The sequence below is a fragment of the Protopterus annectens genome, chromosome 2.part1 (assembly GCF_019279795.1).
Source record: "Protopterus annectens isolate FY-2018-M chromosome 2.part1, PAN1.0, whole genome shotgun sequence".
Lineage (NCBI taxonomy): Eukaryota > Metazoa > Chordata > Ceratodontiformes > Protopteridae > Protopterus > Protopterus annectens.
Window position 1 is genome coordinate 1,968,491,407 of NC_056729.1, and position 22,020 is coordinate 1,968,513,426.

Genomic DNA, 22,020 nt, shown 5'->3' on the forward strand with positions numbered 1-22,020 from the left:
TGAGCCATGACCACCGCCATACATTGGGTGAACACTCTGGGGGCTGTAGTGAGGCCAAAGGGCAGTGTTCGAAACTGAAAATGACTGGCTCCCAGCCGAAAGCGTAGATATCTCCTGGAGTGCCTGTCCATTTTGATATGGTAGTAAGCATCCTGAAGATCTATGGAGCACATCCAATTGTCTTTTCCGATAAATGGAAAAACTGACTGCAGAGTGATCATATGGAACTTCAATTTTTTTACAGACTTGTTTAGCTTGCTGAGATCTAGAATTGATCTCCAGTCCCTCATTTATTTTGAACTAAAAAGAATCTTAAGTTCCGGATCCTATTTGCTCTGTGGGTACTTCTTGGATGACTTTTTTGAAGCAACGAGATGATCTCTGAAGTTGCACGGTCTATTTGATTGGTTGGTACATCTGGTAAAGACCGATTTGTAGGGGGGTCAGAAATAAAGGAAATTTAAAGGAAATTATACTTTGTACCCATCGATCTTGGGAAATTTGTAGCCAGGCGCTTGGGTACAGTGAGAGACTACCCCCGACTGCCTCCAAAAATGGACAGTCGGGCAACCCCTCAGGGGCGATGAAAGGGACGATCAGAGAAAGCATCTCTATCACCCTAGTGTTGTGGACCCCCTCTGCTGCGAGCGCGGCACCTTCCATTATAACCTCCCCCTCTGCCTCTAGTGGAGGGCTGACCTTGTGCTTGAGGGAAACCTTTTTGGGATTTACAGAACCACATTTCCCCTCCTGTTTGACCCTTGGGATAGGATCTGGAAGGAAGGGAGAAACAGATTCCGACAGCAGACAAGGTTTTCCCTTCTTGCTAGCACCTGGTCAAAGTCTCTTTTACCAGAGGTCCAAAGAGAGTTGAACCATCAAAGAGGACGTTGGTAAAGGAAGACTTGAAGGATTCCATATAAATTGCATAGACGCATCCAGGAATGTCTCCTAAGAGAAATCCTTGCTGCAGCCGCCCTGCTTGCCCCATCAGCTGCATAGGAAATCCGCCTCATGGAGAAGTTAGCAACAGAGGTAAGGGTGGACAGCTGCGCAGATACCAGTCAGCAGATCCCGAAGCTACTGAACTCTGAAGGGTATCTCCCAACTGCTTTAAGAGATCCCTTTGAAGCCTAGTAAAATGGGACAGGTAATTCAGTGATCGTAAGGTAAATGCTGCTGAAGAAAAGGTACACTTTCCATACCTTTCCATCATCCTAGACTCTATTAAGAGGATGGATATTTGAGGTGGTCTCTGATAACTCCTTCTTCATGGCTGCTGCTACCACCATAGCATCCACAGGTACTCCCTTAGAAATTATTTGTCTTCTGGAGTGGTGATAAATTTGTCTGGCCTCCTAGGGGCAGGCTCCACTGTGTCCGGAGAGGTCCAGGCCCCTAACAGTTGGTCATATGGCGGTGTCACCTAGGAGGTGGAAGGTCGGGAACCAAAAGACTCAAGGTACACTGATTCATCCTCAACAGGGTTAGAGGTCTTCCAATCACCCCTCTGTCTAAGGATTTCAAGGATGTCCTCAAAAGAGAAATCCTTAGAGGGGGATCTTGGGGACCCTTCTGACTCATCCAAATCAGTGTCAGAAGTGACAGACTCGGGTGAGTCAATGTGCTTCCACTTACAAAGTCTCTTCCAAAAGATCTCTCCAGTGGGATAATCTAGGGAGGTCTCGAAGTGGGGACACCTCCAATGGGGGCTCCGGTTCCCTACACTTAGGTGGAGGTTGCTGCCGGCTGCTGGAAGGACATCAGGCCCAATGGCAGGGCTTTAGCACTAGACAAAGCTTTCTCCATTGCCTCAAAAGTCTTACCACCCCGCTCCGAAGACCTCCATTCCGACGGAAGGTAGACTTTGAGCAGGAGGGGCAGGCTCTGAAGCGGACGTGGGAGCAGAGCTCACATGAGCCTAAGCACCGAGAGGGAGGGTCGGCTCTGAAGAAAAACCAGGGTGACTATCCCTCTCGGAGTCGACCAGAGAGTGTCAGCTCCCAAACCCTTCGGCTCCAGACTGAGCTGATGAGGATAGAGTTATCGGTTCTGAGGAAGCAGGAAGAATTCTCTGAACCAAAGGTTCCAGCACTAAAGGACCCGAAACATTAGACTCGGGGAGCGAAGCAGTCAGAGGAGGAACAGTAGACTGAATATAGGAAGGCTCCAAAGCCTTTGGGCACGGAGGAGCTAAACTTTTTGCCAGCGCCGGCTCACAAAGCAGCTTCTTCACCACCCGCTCTACATCCTCATCAGAAAGTGTCCTGGAGGAACGGGTGGAGATAGACTGAGATCCCCTCCTTTCCAAAATCGGAGATCTTAAGGTTGGTGAAACCGGTTCCAAAACAGGGGAGTGACTCGACAGAGAAAATTGTTTCGGCACCGATGAAACAGATGGCACAGAGACTGAAGAAGCAGAATCGAAGCCAGAACTTTTCGTCTGCATAGCTTTTGATTTTTTTGATGGTTCTGAAGCCGGAACTGATGGAGATTTCCTTTTATGACTGTTAGGAACTGTCTGACCTTGTTCCAGCTGTTCTTGGAAGGAACTAGTCATAAGGTCCCTATCTATAAGTTTCTTTTTCCTTTCATTAAGAACCCACGTGCTGAAAGCATGATAGAAGGTACAGGGTTCTTGCAAATGAGCCTCTCCAAGACAGTACACACAACTGGTGTGACTGTCAGTCAATGACATTTTTTTGAGAACATTTATCACATTTTTTAAAGCCAGAAGGGCGGTGTTCTTTATGTTCTCTGTCTAACCTTTGACGTATTTCTATTGAGAAGAAATAATACAATAAAAAAAAAACAAACAGTACAACTATAAAGAGAAGAATATACATATCTATATCTATATATCTATATCTATACATCTATATATTTTATTTATATATATATATATATATATATATATAGATATATATCTATATAGATATATATCTATATATATATATATATATATATATATATATATATAGAGAGAGAGAGAGAAAAGGACTAGCATGCAGAGAGGAAAGGCCCTCTAATTTAAACGGGCAACTACGGCCCTCTAACTAAAATGGGCTATACAATCCTTAAAGGGGGACAGGGGAAGCAAACACTCACGGCAATCACTCAGATAAGGAAAAAAACTATTAAATAGAAAAAGGTGAAGAGATATAGACAGAAATATCAAAATATTTCACTTAACCAATGAGCCAGTAAGAAGACAACCTCGAAGCTTTCGCGGCAAACGAGATCTGGGGAATTGCCGTGGTGTACCATGGGATAGGGGATAGCCTCGAGCCAGTAAAAGCTCTCTAGCTTTAGTATTGGCCGAGCTGGAGCAGAGGATCGGCTCTGAACCCATCCAGCAAGAATTACAGTGAGATAGGACTACATAACATCTGATGTTTTACCATGTCTCAGAAGGTATAAGTTAGTGATAATAAATGCAATAATATCAACAATACAGAATTATGAAATGTTAATTGTAAATAATGCGAAAATATTTGATTTTCTTGTACAAGTTAATACAGTTTTCTAGCTGGTTAAAGTTTATTACTTTTATGTTTAATAATGAAGTGTGATATAAAAACAAATACATGCTGCAAAATAAAATATACATGTAAAATAAATAAATGCTTCTACTGTATGAAAGGAGTTACTGGCAGGAAGAAAAGAACGCAAAGATCAGGAAGGTCAAAGAAGGGTGGGGGCTACATGAAAACTCCTGAGACTGGCACCTGGCCTTTGCCTGCAGAACTATCAGGATCCTGTACTAAATGTGGAAAAATAAAGTCTCAAAAATGATAGCACCACAACAGAAGTTCCACTGCTAAAATTGTTTAAAACAGCAAAGGTCTGAAAAGGTTGCTCTACTAGTCAGATACCGGTGCTACAAGTGCAAACTCTCGAGGAGGTTCAAGTCACTTGCATGTCTATGGAAGCAGGTAACAAGGGGCTGATCTCTTACCTGAAAAGAGAACAAATGGCAAAACAGCATGCTCCGCTGAAGACTCAGTTGATTTCACAAAGGCGTCAGGCCTAGGCTCCTTAGCTTTTACCTTGTGCCTGTCCACTTCTTTTCTGGGTGTCCTTCACAGTACTCTTCTTCTCTTCCCCTGGATGATGCTCCTTTCACCTGCTGTCACTGGACTGCTCCATCTTTAGGAGGTGACCTACTGAGAATGGCCACTTCAAATTCTAATAATGGCAAATAGCTTTACTGGAGGCTACAAAAATCAGTGAATGAAACTGGCCCTGGTAAAACACAGATGTCGATGGCGCTCCTTATTTGCTTGATGACCAAGTGGGGAATTATCTGTGTCAAGAACTTTGGCAAGACTAAAAGCCATTTCAATGGTGCCCAGGCAAGATATCCATCTTTGCCAGTGATGAACTAAAGTCAGGAATAAACTCAGTTTGCTTATTCCTGTAAAAAATGGCTCCTATATCACTAGGAAAAAAGCTACTCCTCATTGTAAAGGAGTCAAGATCTTTATATATGTATTCTGGGTGAAGCACAGCTGGCAATAGCAAAGAATAAGTTAAAAACAACTGAATCTCCAGCTGAAACGTGTACCATAAATACACACGTCTTAACACAGAGTTGCAAGAAGGTTCAAGGAATAATAGGTGTAATAATATTCATACCATCAGTCTACAGAGTTTACTCGCCCTCCACGCTATAAGGGGAGTGCATACGTAATTATGTATGTCTACACCCATGTGTTTTGTCAATAATAATAAAATGAAGTGATAAGCAATTTAAATGACAAAACTTCATCTCAAAGGGCACAAAGGACACATCACAGTTCTGTTTTAATTTATCTGTAGTTACATTGAAAACCTGTTTGCAGGATGATTATGTTAATCAGCTGAATATGATGCTCATATGACTACTAAATGGATGGCGACATACCATACAATTTGGTTAATTACTTTGGCAAAGTGTCACATAATAATGATCATCACTGCACCCAGATTTTTGTCGGTCTGCATTTTAAAAAAATATTGTCAAAATAAAGGAAAATACGTTGGCCCTGCCTTCAAACTAGAAATGTTGTTCACATACATTGGCATTTTACATTAACAAATCCATTTCCACAACCTAACTGCGCTGTTAAGTCTTCACAATTTACTTTATAATGTTTACACCTGAATTTGATTTAAGTGGTTTGAGACTGAAGCCCAAGTAAAATAAATAAAAAGAAAATAATAGTTAAAACTAGACACCGACACTAATACCTGCATTAATAACAGACAGGAGCACTGAGATAGTAAATAAATAGAAATAAAAATAAATGCTCCATTGAGCATTCCACATACTGTCAGAATACAATATGATTTCATAATATACAAATGAAACAAGTTCATGATACAGTCTAAGCTAACATCTACGTTCTGAGCATTATAGTAAAAAATAAGTTATGAACCAAAATAAAACAGGCTTGCAACCTAATTTATCTTACTCTTGTAGAATCTTTTAAACACTATTTTGTTTTTGTTGTTACTTCTTGGAAAAAGTGTAGTATTTGTAAATATGAATCAAGTAAACGAGAAATTAAACAAGAACCTATGGTAACTATGTACAAGTGTAAACAATCAGAGACATACTGGTAACAAGGACAAAGCTTGCACTCTTTTTCCAGTTTTTAACATGCCCATCCACTGATGACTGCTTAATGCATTCATTCTGTGATTAGTCACTTAAATCCAACTCAAGGCTGAGGAGGGGTGGAAGGGGCAGAAACCATTCCAGCACTTAACGGACAATAGGTAGAGAAAGCACTTTTAGAAGGGATGCCAGTATATTGTAGGAGGCACACACTCAAGTGCACACACGTGTGTATGAGTGGGGCATGTACACCTCAAGTAATTTGAAGGATTGCCAGTTCACAGAAATTTAAGTACTCACAGGAAACCCACGTGGAAAATGGTAGGATAAGCAGACTCTGCAAAGAAGGTGACCCAAACAAGAACTAAAGTGAAGTACTGAGCACTGTGAAGCAAATGTAAACAATTCTTTTGGTGCAACAACTATACCATTCTACCTCGGAATTAACTTCTGGAACAGTTATGTGGATTAACAGTATTACAGTTCATGAGTGGGGTTTTCAGAGATAAACAGCTGAAATGGAACCTAAAGCACTGAAATTTGGCAAAGTTGCACACAAATGTGCATCACATTAATCATAAGACTTCCATCTCTACAAGAATCGATAGATGTCTGAACATAATCACAGCACCAAGAAGCTGCTGCCAGGAAAGTTGGAAGCTCCCGATTACCTTTTGTTTAGTCTCATTCCAGACATCCTGAGCTGTCCTAACAGAAACCTTTTTAATCCGCACACCTAAATACTTCATCTTATGCCCCCATTAATATGGGTATTACTGAACCAATTCATGTGTGGATATGCAGTTTACTGCCTATAGCTTTTGTTTTACCTGCATTTATTTTATATCCTGAAAAGGGGTCTCTAATACACCCTTATTCCCCCTTTAGCAATCTGTAGCTGATCCCCTTTTGGTTCTGTGAAATTCACCTCCTTCTATGATGCTTAAACCATTCTCACCTTCTCTAAATAATTCATATTACTCTTTCCCATACATATCGCTCTCATTTCTACCACATTTTTAAAATATATTTTCATTTTAGGCTCTCACTAGTAATTTTTTTTCTTAATAAAAGTTCATCTTTCCCAACAACTCCGGTAATATTCACGACCTATTCCTTAAATCCCTCTCTTAAACAGATATGAAAGCTTCAGTGCTTCATTTTTACATCAAAACCCTGCATCTTTTGAACTTGATTTGTTATAGCTACTGAAAGGGTCTCAAAGCTTTCTGTTACATACAAGTGCTCTTGTAAAATGTAAATTTTAACCAGTCTATACCAGTTATTGCACACTGGTGAATACTATGCAAGTTCTGAGATCCTGTCACTGAATTTTCTTCTTCCATTCCAAATATTCACTTGTATTTCTTCAGAAATGCACCCTTTTTTGTTACATTTCCCCTTCAAGGTCCCCCGATATAGCCTTAATATTGCAAATCAAGCTCACGTTCACACCCATAAATAATATTCCCTATCAAAAGATTATTAATTCTGCCAACATTTCTCCTAAGATCCGTAATAGTAGTTTTAGGTGGAATACAAATACATGCCAGCATAATCCTCCTCCCCTACTAGTTAATCTTAGTGCCACAAATCAACAATTGTCTTTTTTTCTTTTTCTTCTTCTATCATTGGAGCCCCTCTCCCAACTGATATTATTGTCGTCATTTTCCTTTGTCCCCATTACTCTGCTAAATGTTCATCCTGAAATCCTGTCATTCACTTGCCAATTTTTATCCAAATGTTATCTCCCATAACATTTCTATGTGTACTTCTTAATACAATTCAATCTTCTTTGCTTTTTCTCTACAACTTTAAAGCTACTCACACTTCATGTTAACACTGAACAAGCAGCCATTCTGATAAAGCTATCACTCCTGCATAATATACATAATATGCTACCAATCTGCAGCTTACGTGCACGTTCTAATGTTTGACAGGCTGCATTTGTATGCACTTGCTTGTCATTTCTATCTAAATCCATGATGCATTTTAACAGACTTTTCAGTTCAATTAAAAAAAAAAAATGTAATTTTCCATCCTTTGCCAACTCACAACAAATGCATTAAACTATATATACTTTCCAAAAAGGGAGTTTAACCCTCCAAATAAAACAAGTTGCCTCAAATTGGCAGCAGCACAAACAGGCCTTACCCCCTTCTAAACATACAGATAACCATGTTAAAACACATATTAGCAAAATGGGTTAGTGGGGACACAGGCTCTGTTTTTATCTTGTATCTAACTCCCTTCCCAGATATGAAAAACAACTTCCCTTCTGTCAGCAAATACTGCCTTTTAAGACTTAAGAAAAATGCACCGGAATTTTCATTGGGGATTACTAGGCTAAAGACCCCAAAGGGCCTTTTTAAGCCTAGCCATGCTTCGCAAATGTTTCTGCAAGCTTTGATACGCTATGTCTAATGCATTGGTACCCCACATCTAATGAATTATCACACCAAGGCTGCTGGGGAGACAACTACTCTTATAACTATTCACTTCTCACAGTTTCAAATATTTCTTTTCACGGAACTGTTTGCCCCTTTTCTTTTAAATGTTAATTATACTGCAACATGTAAATTTCACCTTTCATGACTAATTGCTTGCACCTGCAGGCTCATCTTCAACTAAAAGCATCTACTAAATGGGAAAAAAACAGCTAGTAACATTGCATATGCAAGAATAAAGCCGTATAGATTTCACTCAGAACAAACTGTTTATACCCTTACGACTAACTGCTTGTACCTTCAGGCTACTTGCCTTCACCTAAAAGCACTTGTCAATGGGAAAAAACAATTATCTTTGTAAATACAATAAAGAAACCATGTAAATATAACTTAGAATACACTGGGCAGAGTTCTCATGAAAACTTGTTTACACCGGTTTGCTTCTTAATTCTATTTAAAGGAAAGAGCTGAAGGAAAAATAAACAGCTAATACATTTGCAAATGCAAAAACAAACTCACTTTTTTATCCCTTCCATCATTTTCAAGCCCATTTGCTTAAACAACTTGCCTTTAATCAGCAAAAACAGAGCCCAAAATGCAGCAACATAACAGAAACAGATGTAAAGTCCCTTGAAATCAAAGGGCAAAAAATCCAGGCTGAGAATGATTCCAAAATAACAGCAAAGAATCCACAGATATACGTGCAGGTACCAGTTTATTCACAGAAGACACAAGCGCTTTCACAATAGCTTCGTCAGGTGTAACTTCTCCATGAAAATCCACACCTTATATACTCTACCTAATTAATCCAAACAACCAATTAACATACTAAAACATTTTTAAAGAGACATTACACCTAAGGACATGAATAAATAAATGTTACCTAACTGAAATGCATACATTTATAATGCTAGTACAATAATTAGTGGACAGTGATTTTTTGCCCTTTGATTTCAAGGGACTTTACATCTGTTTCTGTTAACTTGCCTTTAATGTTAACATTAGGTATCTACCTCTATAACAACAAGGGAAGTTACATTTTAAGTTTACATATAATATGATTAACACAGTTATGTCCCCTGGTAACCCATGATTACAACATTGTGTTAACTTTACATGCTTCTTTCCAGCCTTCTTTACCTTGCTACAGTGTGAAGGATGAATATATTACTATGAAGAAAAAGTTCCTTCTTACTGTAATATCACAATAATAGAGCACTAACTGGTAAAACTCCACCACCTCACATTTCACATCACTGCAATTACAATGTAATAAGCAGTTTACACCATAAATATTTTATACAGATACCAAGAACAAAAACTGTTTTACTTGTAGTTACTTCTTCAGTCCTTTCAGTACCCTTCTACAAAACAATGACAAAGTGAGGTTTATGCTTTACAGTTTACCCATCAAAAATGACAGTTCTAATAGAACTGATGCTTTACAGCACTCAAATTTATTCAGTGATGTCACATTACTGCTGGTCTTCTTCCAAGGTACTCCTGAATTTACTGCAATTTTTTCAGTCACACAAGCACTTTGCTTTGGAACAATGGAGAATGTTTCACTTGTAAAGTCTCTTTATGGGTGGGCATTGTTGCTGTCAGAAGATTGAAGAGGCTCATTCAGATTGCTGACTTAGTCTTTTGTAGGTTAAAAACTTTGTTTTATTTCCACTACACCTTGATCTGCATTCAAACATACATCTTAACCACCCAGGAAAAAATATTCTGAAGACAGATGAATATAGCAATTTAAATCTCAAACATGCCTCTCAATATCCCCTTGCTGCTCTTCTGCTTGTTGTACAGTCAATCATTTTCCACAAACACACCACTATCCTCAGTTTTTGATACTTTTCTATTCTGCCACAATTCTGTCAAGAACAGCTATTTCTGCTGGCATGACTGCATCTTTACTTAAATAGGTCTTAGCTGCTTTTTCATTGTCAGGTTTGGAGAATACACATCAAACAGGCCTCTTGATTAACCAACTGTTCTTTGGAACATCAGTACAGATGCTCACTTGTAATTGCATAAAAATAATGCAGTCCTTTTAGCTATACAAGACTAGAAAGAATAACCTCCCTTTTCTGCTTCCTCTGCCCTCTAACTCTACTGTTTTTGAAACAGCTCTTCTTGAAAAGCCTTGGTAACCCCAAGCCTTCTGAATTCTGCAGTTATATCAGCTCATCTGAATAGCTACTTATAACTTCTACTTTTGCAGCCTTTTGATTTTATATACTTCTAAACTGTCTTACTTATTTTAAACAAACAAATGCATTTGATTTTTTTCCTCCAAGTTACTGGAAGATGTTTCCTGTACTACTAAAGCTGCAGCATGAACTGCTTTTGATGAAGAGCTGCAAGGTTTTCAACGCCAAAGCATACATTCCCATACATGGCAAAGCATTTCCTTCTACGTTTCCTATTAATTTTCCTCTTACTTTCTCCAAATTGCTTCTTTTGTTGTCATTCAGGCAGAACAATTTCTAGTCATTAAATGAATTCTACCCAAACTGAGAAAAGCTTATAACTTCAGTTTTCGAACTAGGAGAGCTCTAATCAACATGATGCTCAGCAGCAGCCACCAAGGAAATCTCTTGGGCAGTGAAGTGTTAACCTGAGCACAAGGTCAAACAAGAATGCTCATGTCTAACTGCCTTATCTAGGGCAGTGGGTTTAGGAATCCTGCAGGGTGCTGTCAATCACCTGGCATCTCCAGCAGAGACAAGGAACATAATGGGGAATGTCGGTGCTTCACATGAGGGAACATAATTCTGTAGGTGGGGATATCCACTTACTTATGTGAGGGAATGCCCCACCACTGAACCACACTGAATTACAGAGTTTGGGCAATCTGGTGCACACAGTCTGCATAACGAAAAGCACCTCCAGGGCTGCAATATTAAAGATGGTCTCCAATCATCCCATCCTTTAACTCCATACAAAAATGGAGAGGTACGGCAACAGCAAATAGGCTAGTGGGAGCAGAGAGAGACAGCTAGGTAAGCAATATGTAGTGACATGTGAGTGTACAGAAAACAAAATAAATGAGTAACCTTACTGTGACCAACCATGGCTTTCAATTGCACATATGGGCTGTGCAAAATAAGGCCTAAAGTTTAATCCCAAGGTACCTGGGCCCAGGCTTCACCTTATCTCTTGTTGCATCAAAATCTAAGCTAATACAGATTTTACACATTATGGCAATGGTGACAAATGATGAAAGAAGCCTTGTGGAATACATGTTTGTGTCAGCAGCTGTACCCTCAGTCTAGTATTTTGGATACTACAAAGCACAGTCAAACTAATGCCCATCTTGGAGTCTGGCAGCTCTGCACAAAGGATTAAGCTGTGCACTGCGAGCAAGGTTGCTTCTGCAATCCAAGGCTTAATTTCTTTAACTTCAGTTTGCTTTTTGTGTGCTCTCTGGTTGCCACTGAAAACTGCCTACTGTAGTGGATTTAACAGATTAACAAAAAAAAAAAAAAAAAAATTACAGTAAAATGATAACAGTCATAAGTATTTTTAGAGTCAGTTCTACTGAGGTGGGTTAGGAAAGAAAATGTAATGCTAGTCACATAAAGGTAGTACTTAAGCCACATTTATGTTAATATCAATTCCTGTCACCTATGCCAGGTTACACTTTACAATCCTATTTTATGGTTAAAAAAGGTTACACATGAATATTAATGTCAAAATGCGTCGACCCATTACAACTTGAGCAGTAAACAGTTTAAATGTGTACAAACCATGAACTCAGGTGTTCAAATACTGAAAATAGGATATTAAGTCTCTCCTTCATTACAAACAATTACTGGGACAACAACCATATAGCACAAGTACCACTTTGAGGTAGCACAGATGCTTTGGTCTGTTTAATTGACTAAAGTCCACACAATTTGCATCAAAAGGTGAATCAAACCCATGACAAAAATATGCGTCTTGTGTAGTGGTAGTGTTATGGGAACTTTTTTTTTTTTTTTTAATTCAAGACCACAAGGCCTTCTACAGTTATGTAAAGAAACTCCACGGCAATACCCAGATTTGCTCAGAGTTACTGCACAATGGTATCTCCTATACCGAGCCAACAGATACTGCCAATATACTGGCTGACAGATTCAGTGCTAACTTTACCCCTCTCTCCCCACCAAAGAACCAATCATAATACCAGCAGATTGCCAGGCACCCAGTATTACTGTTGCACAGGTTAAAACAGCACTGTCCAAGGCCAAGAATACAGCTTCTAAGGGACCTGACAATATCCCTGGCTGTGTTCTAAATGAACTACAGAGTGAACTGGCACCTCACCTGTGTGCCCTGTTGAACCATAGCCTCACCTCAGACTCTGTCCCTACCGAATGGCGCACTGCTAGAGTCATTCCTCTCCACAAAGAAGGAGCGACTACAGACCCTGGGAACTATCACCCCATTAGCTTGACGAGTCTGATATGCAAAGCTATGGAACGCATCATCATGGACATAATAAACAAGGATATAGGGAATCTCCAAACTCTGGATCCTGCACAGTTTGGTTCTGTGATCATGCCTGCTCAACCTGGTCGACTTCTTTGAGTCAGTCACCAGAGCTGTGAATGATGGCATGGTGGTTCATACAGCCTACCTTGATCTGGCCAAAGCCTTTGATACCATTCCCCACTCAAGAATCATAGAAAAACTCACCAAGCCACACAGCAACCCCTATATATCACTAGGTAGGTTGCAAACTGGCTCAGATAGAACCCACAGAGTGAAAGTAGCTGACTCCAAGTCAGACTGATGACCAGTCACGAGTGGAGTCCCACAGGGTTCAATCCCGGGTCTTCTCTTGTTTGGTATCTACTTCTCTGAAGTCCAGGCCAACATGAAGGGACTCTGGCTGACAAAGTTCACAGATGATTGCAAGTTGGGAGCTATTATTAACTCCCCAAGTGATGTAGACATCCTACAGAAAGACCTCATTGAGACCAATGACTGGTGTCAGAACCATGTACTTAAGCTCAATGCCAAAAAATATGTAGTCATCCCCTTTGGGAAAAACCCAGTTCATCGGTGGTAGTCCACTGAACACAGAAGGTGTTATAAGAGATCTGGGAACACAGGCTGACAGTAACCTCTCTCTTAATCACCACATTGCCACTGTGGTCAGAAAGTCCTTCTATGTGGCACGTCTTATTAAGGGTTTCGCATCCAGGAAGAAAGAGGTCATTGTCTCCTCTACTCTTCCCTCACTAGGCCAATCATAGAGTACAATGCCCCATTTGGCTTTTACCTCACTAGACACCTGCAACAACTAGAAAAGGCCGCAAAAGTACCTCACAGAGAGAATCCTAGGCCTTAAACAAGTCCTATACGGACAGACTCAAAAAACTCCAACTATTCTCTGTCTCATATCGCCTACTTAGAGGCAATCTCTGCTTGACTTACAAAGCCATGTGTGACCCAGCTCTGTTAGAAATGCTACATCTAAAGAAATCTCAATCCCTCTGCACCACACCCTCCAGAGACCTCAACCTCATTACCACAATCAATAAAACAAGCTGGAGGGACAAGTTCATAACCCAGACACTGACCATGCTATGGAATAGACTTCCCATACATGTCAAACAGAGCACCTCACTGGCCCTCTTCAAGAGAGATCTTGATGAGTGGATGGGAAATAGAAAATTCATCCCAGGGATCACTCTAGTGGCTCTACTCGACAGAGGCACTGGGAACTAAGGTCAGGTGGTACGATGCCAGGGTAATCCTATGGGCTAGGCTTGTAAAAGCTCCAGGGACATTGGCTTAGTACACACCTATGAACCTATGTAGGTAACATTTTCTGTAATTTAAGATGTAGGTTAGAGGCAGGCTTGGTAATACCATCTGACCGTAACTCTAACTAGCTCTAACCTGAATCTTTTTAAAAAAAAAAAAAAAAAAAACCTCCCCATTACAATGCAACAATTAGGACAAATTTGAGCCGAATGTGGTTGAGGTTTTGGGTAAGACACCGGAAAAGGAAATCTGTTCCATTATTTCAATGTACTATGTGTCAATGTGTTGCAATAGTGATATAATGATTGATCGAAGTGTTTTAGCTGCTGTTTTGTGTGTCAACCAAGTAACAAGATGAGCAATTATCATATAACCATATCAGTGTGAGTCACTACTTTGTACACATAAAACAGTGAACTTCAGATGTTGTTGTTGTGTCTTTCGGCTTTTCCCGGTTAGGGGTCGCCACAGCGGAACTCCAGTCCGCTAATGATTGATAGTTGATTTTTACGTGCCGAGTTACCAGCCCTGACGCACAACCTTCAACGAAGGTATGCCCATTCACGCATGCCTCCAGGCAGAAGACGCTCTAGCTGAGAATCGAACCGGACAGCGGCTTACTGTGAGGCGACAATACTACCGCAGCACCACGACCGCGGGTAAAACAGAATTTCAGATGACAAAGGAAAACTAGATCTTCACAACACTGAAAAAAAAAAAAAAACATCACTGTGCCCTCCCACATCCCTGCTAATTATAAACAGCAACTCTGAGATTCCATTTCAGTGGAGAAAGGACAAATTTCCTCATCCTCACTGTTCTCATTCTCGCACAGAAAACAAGCCAGCATGTTCCATCAGCTAATTTTTAATCAGCTGTGCTGCCTTTTTTTTCTGGGCAATGATCATAAAATTTTATCACCTTAATGAAAAGCACACAAGCAGACATCATATTTAGACTAGTCTTACTAATTGTTTTGAAATTCATACATTTGTTGGATTATTTTGCTTTGCAAATGATTTATAAAACTTTTGACCCAGGTCATGACTGAAAAGTGTTTCCAGCCCAGCTGACTTACCAGTTAGCAAATAACAGTAATCCCTGTTCTCTGTTCCCACACAGATTAAATTTGAGACAAACACGCTGCAGAATACTGGACACAAAACAGAGCCTTGCAGTAACTACACTAACCACTTTCCTAATTCTTGACAATGTCATACTAACAGCAGCCCTCTGCATTCCACCATTAAATCATGCAGCTATGCAATTCTTCTGTCTTGCTAATACTCCACTATCCAGTTTTATCAACCCTCCTGTGTGGGGACTTCCAAGATGAGTAACAGCTTCACTCTAGCTCTCCCAGTGTGAAAATAGAAACTCAACAGAGAAGGCCAGTAGACTTTTGTGTTTATGGGTAAATTTCAGTAACTGAGTAGTAAGTGTACTGCCTGGATGCGAGGAAAAAAAGAAATGCAGAGGACCTTGAGGAAAAAAAATCAGCTAAAAAAAATGAGGAAGAAACCCTGACTGGGGAAAGTTCTGCAGCTGATCAACAAAAAGAAATAAAACCTACAGACATGACTTCCAGTAAGCCACAAGACAACTGACTTGGTTAAAATAAACAAAACACTGATGAAGTACATCAACACAAACGGCTGGAAAAATGGAAGAAGCTTTAAACAAAATGTTCACATGAGGTGATAAAGGTTCAGAAATCAGAGGCTGAAATGAAGAAAAAAGCTAGCTGAATATGAGACTGCTCAGAAAGAAATGTTTAAAACAATTATAGGACAGAGCACATAGGGAAAGCTTGAGATTTTCAGCTACACCAGAGAAGCTGGAAGGAACAGACTGCATTAATTTTATGAAAGCAGAAATAAGCAACTGGACTGGTATTCTACAACAGGAGTTGTTAGTTGAAAGGGCATATCGTGTGTGAGCTCCAAACTTGGCTATGGGAAAGCAACCTAGACCTTTAATACTAAAACTGCAATGCTACCAGCAGAAGTGGTTGATTCTAACAAAGCTGTGGCATAAGGATAAAATATTAAATGTGGAAGACAAAGTGTTTGTGGAGAATGACTACTCACTGTACACAAGGCAGAAGAGGAGTAAATTCATTCCACTATTCAGGGAATGTTGAGATGCAGGTATGAGATTCAAATTGATGTACCCAGCTGTCTTCAAGGTATTCTTCCCTGGAGGAACAAAATCATTTTTTTGATGAAGTACATGCTAGAGGAAGAGTCTGTAAGAAAAAATGACCTGTGAAACAAAGGGATTATGCTTCTTTCTTGTTCTTCTGGCAATAAAGACAACAAAAAGACTTTACTTACGAAATCGTTTTCACTGTTTCAACAGAACATGTTGATGTGAAGGGAGGGCCACAGGAGTTGACTAGAAGAATCGAGAGCACGTTGGAAATGATGCAGAGAGAATTTGGGAGATGAAGATGAACAGTAATAAAACCAGTAATGTGGGATTACAATTCAATAATTGTATTTGTGAAATATGACAGAACAAGAAAAGCTGCGGTGGTGGTGCTGCGATAGCGTTGTCGCCTCACAGTAAGACGTTGTCCTGTTCGATTCTCAGCTAAAGCATCTTCTGTGTGGAGACATGCATGAATGGGTGTACCTTCGTTGAAGGTTGTGCGTCAGGCCTGGCAAGTCGGTACGTAAAAATCTACTGCCAATCATTAGCAGACCGGAGTTCCGCTGTGGCGACCCCTAACAGGGAAAAGCCGAAAGATACAACAACATGACAGAACAAGAAAATCTAGAAATATTGGACTTTCAGAATTTGCTGGGGGGAGGGACTCTAAAGTACATGCTCTACTTCATGTCATTAATATTCAGAAAAATGCTTTCTGGAGGGGAAGAGAGGGGATAAAGTTAACTCTAAGTAAAGAAAACCTTTTTTTCTTAATGGTACTATTTTTGTGGTATATGGTTTTCTTTGCATGCTATAAAAAAGTGTTCTCGGTTATTTAAGTGTAATGAGGATTGTAAATAGGTGTTGCTGTTCTTTTTTTTCCCCTTTCTTTTCCACGTCTCTCTTTCTTCTTGTTCAGTTTAAAGAAATGCAGGTAAAAAAAAACTGGTTAAAGGAGCATGGCAAAAGAAAAAAATTAATGTGCTTTTTCTCATTCTTCTATGGGGGAATGACTAGATTGAGTAATTAGCATGTTTTAAGAGAAAGCAAGTAAATGAAAAAGAATATTGATTGTGAGGCTTTTTTCTAGCAAATTAATGTATGCTTAGTAAACTCTGTATCCGACCCTCATGACTCCATGAAATCAATCTGATAGAGAGAAATTGACTGTTTGGTTCTTATGTCTCCATGGAGGCAATCTGATAAAGACACACTGGTTGCAGTCTAGTGGAGAGTGATTGGTTGGGAAAAAAAAAGGAGAGAGAGAAACTGGCTTGGAGATGATCTTCTCTGAAAACATTCAGGGGTTCTCAGCTGGGAGAGCTAGAAAGATAAGGCAAAAACAGCTGCACTTGTAAAGCACAGGCTGCACCATGCACCTTACCATGGATAAAGTACAGTTTTGTACCTACCATAAATGTACATGTTTGAGTGCTCATACAGCTGCAATCATTACAAATGGGTTATCCTGCCGTCAGGCGGGTCCTCGGTCGGCCGAATTCCAAAGTCTAGGTCCGGCATCGGTTGTCGTCGCTTCTTCCCTGACGTCAGTGCGGCAGGGGTATAAAAAAGGCAGCAGACACCATTTTCTTCAGTTTTTCTTGCCCCAGATGTCAGGTGCCCCCAGAAGGAAGGCAAAACATAACATTATGCAAACATGCAATGTAGATAAATCAAAATCAGTAGTTGCAAGCAAATCCACCATAAAAGAATACCCCAAATAGGTTGTATAATAAAGGTGTTTGTCATAAGGCCTGTCCTAAGAGGGGATGGAGGGAGGGTAACCTGGACTGCAGCTGTATGAGCACTCTAACATCTACATTTATGGTAGGTACAAAACTGTACAATGTTCATCGTGCATACAGCTGCAGTCATTACAGATGGGTAGAATTCCAAAGCTAAGTAAGGGTGGTAGGTACTAAGTGGAACTAGGAGGGGCTAGGATGCCCTGCAGGACTGCTGTGGCAAAGCCCGCTCTAGATTTTGAGTATAGTGGAAGGTGGTAGTACTTGGAGAAAGTGTGCACTGAACTCCAAGTAGCTGCTTCCAAAATGTCCTTGGTAGGGACCCTCCTGAGGAAAGCTGCAGAGGTAGCTGTAGCCCTGGTGGAATGGGATCTGATGTATACAGGCACAGATTTTCCATGAAATGAATAACAAAAGTGTATGCAGTGGGCTATCCATTTTGAAATGGTCTGTTTGGAAATAGCCTTTCCTTGAGCACCTGTAGCATAGGACACAAAGAGCTGCTCAGATTTCCTGAATGGCTTTGTTCTGTCCAAGTAATAACGAAGTTGTCTGTGAATGTCCAAGAAATGTAGTAGTCTCTCTCCTTTGTTCTGTGGATTTGGATAAAAGGTAGGTAAATGAATAGTCTGATTCAAAGCTACACTGGATACTACCTTTGGCATGAAGGTAGGGTTGGTTCATAAGGAAACTCTGTCCTGATGGAAAATGATGAATGGTTGCACAGCCATGAGGGCCTGTAGCTCCGAAACCCTGTGTGCTGAGGTAATAGCCAGAAGGAAGGCTGTTTTCCACGACAAGTATTGTAGCTCTGTTGAAGAAGCTGGCTCAAAGGGAGGCAGGGTCAGCTTTTCCAATACGAAGTTGAGGTCCCAAGCTGGGACTGGTGGTTTCCGTGGGGGGTTTTATATTTTTTGCCCCTCTGAGGAACTGCCTTAATAGAGGATGTGAGAATAAAGGAAGATCTGTATTGTATTGTGCAGAAATGGCTGAAGAGTGGATCTTGATGGAGGAGAAGGAAAGGCCACTGTTTAACATCTCAGCTAGGTACTGTAAAATTTGAGGTATATTTACTACCCAAGGATTCTGGTCCTTTTCTTGATTCCAGGAACAAAATCGTTTCCATTTGGCGGAGTAGGTTTTTCTAGTAGAGGGTCTTCTGGCCTCCAAGATGACATCCTGCACCTCCTTGGAGGAGAGTCTGTTGGGAAATTAAGGTATTCTCCATGCAGCTAGATTTAAGGTTTTAAGCTGGCTGTGAAGGGTTTTGTAGTTGTGCTGGGACAACAGAAGAGGAACTAGAGGTAGGATCCATGGTGGTGAGTGTGACAGGCTCTTTAGGAGAGGATACCAGTGCTGTCGTGGCCAGTCTGGCGCAATGAGAATCATTTGTGGCCTCTCTGCTCTGGCTTTTAATAGAACTTTGGTCAGTAGAGGAAGAGGCGGGAAGACATAGACGGTCAATGTTGTCCAATTGAAGGAGAGTGCGTCCACTTTCCAGGCCTGTGGATGATAGGTCCTTGAACAGAATTTTTTCAACTGGTAATTTCTGTGGGTAGCAAATAGATCTATGTCTGGCTGTCCCCATGCCTGCGTTATCTTTGAGAAGACTTGGGGATGCAACTTCCATTCGTGTGGATCTGTCATATTTCTGCTTAAGTTGTCTGCCAGTGTGTTTTCCTTCCCTGGCAGGAATTGTGCCTGTAGTTGAATTTGTAATTCCAGTGCTGTGTTCCACAGGGTCATGGCTTGCCTGCACAGGGGGTATAAATGAGTTCCCCCCTGTTTGTTTATGTACCACATGACTGTGGTGTTGTCTGTCCTTATCAATAGTTGGCCTGGATGTAGGACTTTGAAGGTCATAAGAGCATTTTGCACGGCTAGCATCTCCTTTTGGTTGATGTGTAGGTGCTTCTCTTTTTGGGACCATTTTCCCTGAATGCACTGATCTGCCATGTGTGCTCCCCAGGCGTAGTCTGAGGCGTCCGTTGTGACGATTTGAGTTGCTTGAGGTAAACAGAAAGGGAGACCTGTGTTTCTTTGGCATGCTTGAGCCCACCACAAAAATTCTTTTTGAAGGCATGGAATTGGAATAAGTGGTACAATTGTTTCCAAGCTGTGGCTGTGTTGAGACCATAAGTTTTTTTAGGTACCACTGTAGTTTCCTCATATGCAGCTTTGCATATGGTATCAGTAGGATGCAAGATGCCATGAATCCCAGAGCCTGCAGGACTTTCCTTGCAGTTAGTCTGGTTAAAGTTGCCATTTTGTTGAAGTATTGAGACAGTTGCCCCTGTTTGTCTGGTGTGAGGTAGGCCATCTGGGTGGTTGTATTTAAGCTGGCACCCAGGAAAATTATCTGTTGAGAAGGTATTAGTTTTGATTTCTTTTTGTTCACTGTGTATCCCAGGTAGTTTAACAGTTTTATTACAAACACCAGATGCTGCAATAGAATGTCCTTGCTGTCCGCTTGGATCAGGCAGTCGTCCAGATATGGGTAAATTTGTATTCCTTGTTGTCTGCAGAAGGCAATTACTGATGCCAGGCATTTCGTAAACACTCTGGGCGCAGTAGATAAGCCAAAGGGCAATGCAGAGAATTGGTAATGGGTTGAACCTGCAAGATATCTGAGGTATCTTCTGCAATCTTGTCTGATAGGGACATGCAGGTATGCCTCCTTGAGGTCCAACGTTACCAGCCAAGACTCCTTGCCCAGCATGGGAAGAAGCTGCTGTAATGTGAGCATCTTGAATTTTGCTACCTGTAGATGTGTGTTTAGGATGGATAGGTCTAAGATGGGTCTTCAATATTTTTCCTTCCTTGGTACCAGAAATAGTCTGGAATAAAAACCTTGACCTTGTTCTTTTGCAGGTACCTCTTGAATTGCTTTCATATCAATGAGAGCGGAAATTTGTCTTTGTGCCTCTGCCCATTGATTTTGTGGCAGGTTTGGCAAGCCTCTCATTTTTGGAAGGGTGTGAAAGTGGAACCTGTAGCCTCTGTCTATAATGTCCAGAATCCATTTGTCTTTTGTAACAGTGTGCCAGTTTTTTGAAAATAATGCCAGTTTTCCACCCAAAGGTGCTGCCATTATAGCTTTGTTTGGCAGGCATTGGGGGAAGTCATTGTGTCCGTTTTCTAAATGACTGTGGTCCATCTTCTCCACCTCTTGGGGTTGGTGCTTGCCACTGTCTAGCTCTGTAAGATCCTTGAGGTTTGTCCTCTACCCCCTTGGGCATCTGTATCTGCCCCTTTGAGGTCTGTCCGAGGCTGGAAAGGACCAATTTTTTGAAGGCCAGTTTCTGCTGAAGCGTGGAGGTTGCACCTGCAAGAAATCTTTAACTGTTTGCATACATTTTGCTTTTTCCTCCATTTTCTTTAGTACCTCCTCAGCTTTAACACCGAACAATACATCTTTTTGAAGTGCAGCATTATTAAACTTTGCTTTGACATGATCTGGTAAGGTTTGCTCTGAGCCAAGCATGTCTACGTATAACAGACCCCATTGACTGCAGCTCTACATGAGGCCTCTAAAGCATCAAAACCACACTGCAAGGTATGTTTACCCACTTGCTCTGCTCCATGCAACAAATCCTGCAACTCTTTCAAATATGGTTGTTCTGTTTGTGTCATTTTGCTTTTCAGCTGAGATAACAAAATCTGTTGGTACTTTAACATATGAAATTGACAGTTTAATGCCCTCATGGTTAAAGTGGCTGATGTATACACCTTTTTCCCCCACCTTTCTAATGCTCTGGAATCTCTCTCTGAAGGTAAAGGGTTTTTAGCAGTAGAGGCCTTTATCCCCTTGGGACCCTGTGAAATTGTTTCTGGGTCAGCAGTATGGCTTTTATAAAGGAACTGGTGCGAATCAGGAACCCGGTAATGCCGGTCTGGTTTAACAGGGGCTGGAGGTAAAGAATCTGGATTAAGACTGGCTTCTGCGTACACATCATCCAAAATATCTAAAACAGGAGGGATAGCCAGGGGCCTATGCTGGGGGAGCAGTAGAAATTCCCTGAGCCTTTTCTTGGAATCTGAGTAATCTTGGCCTTCCCAGTGGAAGTGCTCCCTCAATGTATGCAGGGTTTCCCCAAAAGAGTAGTCCTCAGGGGGGGAGACCGAGGGAATAGACTCCTCAGCATCAGAGTCTTCAAAAGGGGAATAGGCATAATCCTGGTCCTCAGAATGGTCCGAGGTAATAGAAGCCTGGTCTGAGGAAGGGTAGTCTTCCTCCAATCTGGGTCTTTTGTCAGAGGGGGGTTGAGAACCCCTGGTGAGAGTTATCAAATCCTCAGCCATTTTAAGC

The 22,020-nt window shown here is 41.0% G+C and overlaps 1 protein-coding gene across 2 annotated transcripts in view; it reads right to left on the reverse strand.

Annotated features, from left to right (window-relative positions):
* The window catches only part of ERBIN (erbb2 interacting protein), a 3,184,408-nt gene that overhangs the window by 2,651,675 nt on the left and 510,713 nt on the right, over positions 1 to 22,020 (reverse strand). The window lies entirely within an intron of this gene.